The following is a 2,940-nucleotide window of genomic DNA, read 5'->3' on the forward strand; positions in this document are numbered from 1 at the left end:
CCTGGTACAGCAGAGCTCTTATTTGCCTGTAGAAGGGAATGAATAATGTCATATCTTTGTGGAAAACACTATCACAACTACAGCAAAGGAATAAGAAATAAAAACAAAATAAAAATAAATAAAAATAAAAATAAAAATAAAAATAAAAATAAAAATAAAAATTAAAATTAAAATTAAAATTAAAATTAAAAATAGAACATCAGGGCTAGTAACAAGTTACATTATGAGTGATATGCAGAAGAAACCAGGAAGTTCAATGCCTCTGAAAAACATCTCATCATCAGTTTCCACACTGCATCCTTGAGCTCCTGGTTCCTCATGCTGTAGATGAGGGGGTTCACTGCTGGAGGCACCACTGAGTACAGAACTGCAAGCAAAAGATTCAGGGATGAGGAGGACATGGAGAAGGGTTTCAGGTAGGCAAATGTGCCAGTGCTGATGAACAGGGAGACCACAGCCAGGTGAGGGAGGCACGTGGAAAAGGCTTTGTGCCATCCCTGCTCTGAGGGCATCCTCAGCACAGCCCTGAATATCTACACATAGGACAGCACAAGGAAAACAAAACACAAAAAGAGTAAACATAAAGTAATCACAACAAGCCCAGCTTCTCTGAGGTAGGCATCTGAGCAGGAGAGCTTGAGGATCTGGGGAATTTCACAGAAGAACTGGTCCACTGCATTGCCTTGGCAGAGGGGGAGGGAAAATGTATTGGCAGTGTGCAGCACAGCATAGAGAAAAGTACTGCCCCAGGGAGCTGCTGCCATGTTGACACAAGTTCTGCTGTCCATTATTGTCCCGTAGTGCAGGGGTTTGCAGATGGCAACGTAGCGGTCATAGGCCATGATGGTGAGAAGAGAAAACTCTGCTGCGACAAAGAAAGCAAACATAAAGACCTGGGTAGCACAACCAAAGAAGGAAATGGCCCTGTTGTCCCACAGGGAATTGGCCATGGCTTTGGGGACAGTGGTGGTAATAGTGCCCAGGTCGAGGAGGGCGAGGTTGAGGAGGAAGAAGTACATGGGATGTGGAGGCGGTGGTCGCAGGCTACGGCTGTGAGGATGAGGCCGTTGCCCAGGAGGGCAGCCAGGTAGATGCCCAGGAAGAGCCCGAAGTGCAGGAGCTGCAGCTCGCGTGTGTCTGCGAATGGCAGGAGGAGGAACTCCGTGGGGAAGCTGCTGTTGGACATTTGCTTCCTCTGGGCATGCTTGGCTGTCCATGGAGGAAAAGACAGACACAAGTTAGGTAGACTTATGTGAGCAAAACCTCTAACACGTTTCACAGAACCCTCCTCAGCAACTGCCTCTTCCCTGTGAGGTCTGTTTTTTCTTTCTAAGGGTGCCTCAGGGACCAGGCAGATTCTCTGTGAGATCAGAAGTCAGTCCTACTTTACAGCATCTGGTAAAGAGCACCAGGGATGGATCTCACGTGCACACTGGCCAGAGGTATCTCCCTATTTGCAGATCCTGAGTAGAACATCTTTCAATAAACAACGACGGTGGTTTTGGTGCTCTCTCAAGGTGAAAGGGTGTGGAGCAAAACTGTGAGTTTCCTCAAGGACCGACAGACCTTTCAGTGTAATGTTCTCTGATCTTCAGTCATTCATTTAAACCTGACAACTCCATTACCATCCCCCTAGCTACTCTTTAAAGCAGGAAAGTGAAAGCAGAAACCCCAGAGAGTGCCTTCCCTTCAGGTACAGCAGATGTTGGTCTTCCTTGTGAAGAATCTGCCCCGGACATGCAGTGCGGGTGCTGTAGAACAGTGAGCAGCCTGATCTACGGAGCAGCCTCTGGGCAGCAGCAGGACCCTGCCCTCCTCTGTCACAGCTCCTTCCTTTCCTTCCACCCTCAGCTTCTCCCCTCAGTGCCCTAGGCAGCTCCCCAGGCAGGCTGAGTGCTGAGGCTGAGTGCTGAGCCTAGCAGGCAGCAGAGGCCCTGCCCCGGCACACAGCCCCTCGGGCACAGCAGGGACCCTGCTCTGCACCACAGCCCTGGCCACCCCTGCCTGCACCCCGGATGCACAGCCTGAAGCTAGAAATGCAAGAAGAAATCCTCATGTCCTGTCCCTCTGACAGGTTTGGCAGCTAATCATTGATCGAGGGAACAGCTTTGTCTTCCACACTAAAGAAGCCAGGGCAGCCCCTGTGACATGTCCTACCAGCCATGGGAAGTGGCAGCTGTAGAAGAACGCTCTAGGATACTGCATTTCCTGCCCTCACACAGACATTCACCATGTTAGAGCTGTGAAGATTTCTCCCGCAGTGAGCTCTCAGCAGACCCCCTCCACACTGCCTTTAACATCTCCCTCCCTTCTCTCAGCCGCCCTTGTCCCCTGCAGGTAGTGCCCCCAGCCCTGCTGCGCTGTGCAGGGGAGCTGCTCCTGGGCAGAGCTGTCTCTCTGCAGGGCTGCCTGCTTGGCAGGAGCTCCCCTTGGGCCCAGAAGCCTGGCCCAGCTCAGCAGCACAGCTTCAGACCAAGGCCTCGCTGTCTCTGCCCTCTCTTGTGTCCTTTGAGATGTCCCTGGGCCTCCAGGGGAACCAACTTTGAAACAGACTGAAGCAATCCCTGAAGTTCCCTCCCACAGCTGAGGAGCAACACTTACTTCCAGCAGTGTCATTTCTCATACTGGGAGAAGTTTCATCAAAGAATCACCTTGTCCTCTTCCAATTTAAAGGCAGGGCACCCAGACTGTGACTCACAGGGATCATATTTTCCCAAGTTGAGGGAAGTGATCACAGTGAGTCAACTGATGCATCTCATTCTGAGTTTGATGTCCTGGCCTGAAATAGGGCCCAGGACCTTCCTTATCAGCCACAAACCCACACGGTTTGGGATTTCTCTCGCCTCTGTTCAGATATGTACAAAATACTCTAGGCTAAGCTCCCTCCGTAATTACAGGAGATAGAGAAGAGCAGTGAGTTGTTCAAATGCAAACACCATT

The 2,940-nt window shown here is 50.5% G+C and overlaps 1 pseudogene across 1 annotated transcript; it reads right to left on the bottom strand.

Moving 5' to 3' along the window:
* Positions 1–221: 221 nt before the first annotated feature.
* LOC310887769 (olfactory receptor 14A16-like) lies at positions 222–2,299 on the bottom strand (annotated as a pseudogene). Its single transcript has one exon. The product of its transcript is annotated as an olfactory receptor 14A16-like (transcript).
* Positions 2,300–2,940: the final 641 nt, after the last annotated feature.

This window comes from Anser anser, assembly GCF_964211835.1.
Source record: "Anser anser genome assembly, chromosome: 29".
Classification (NCBI taxonomy): domain Eukaryota; kingdom Metazoa; phylum Chordata; class Aves; order Anseriformes; family Anatidae; genus Anser; species Anser anser.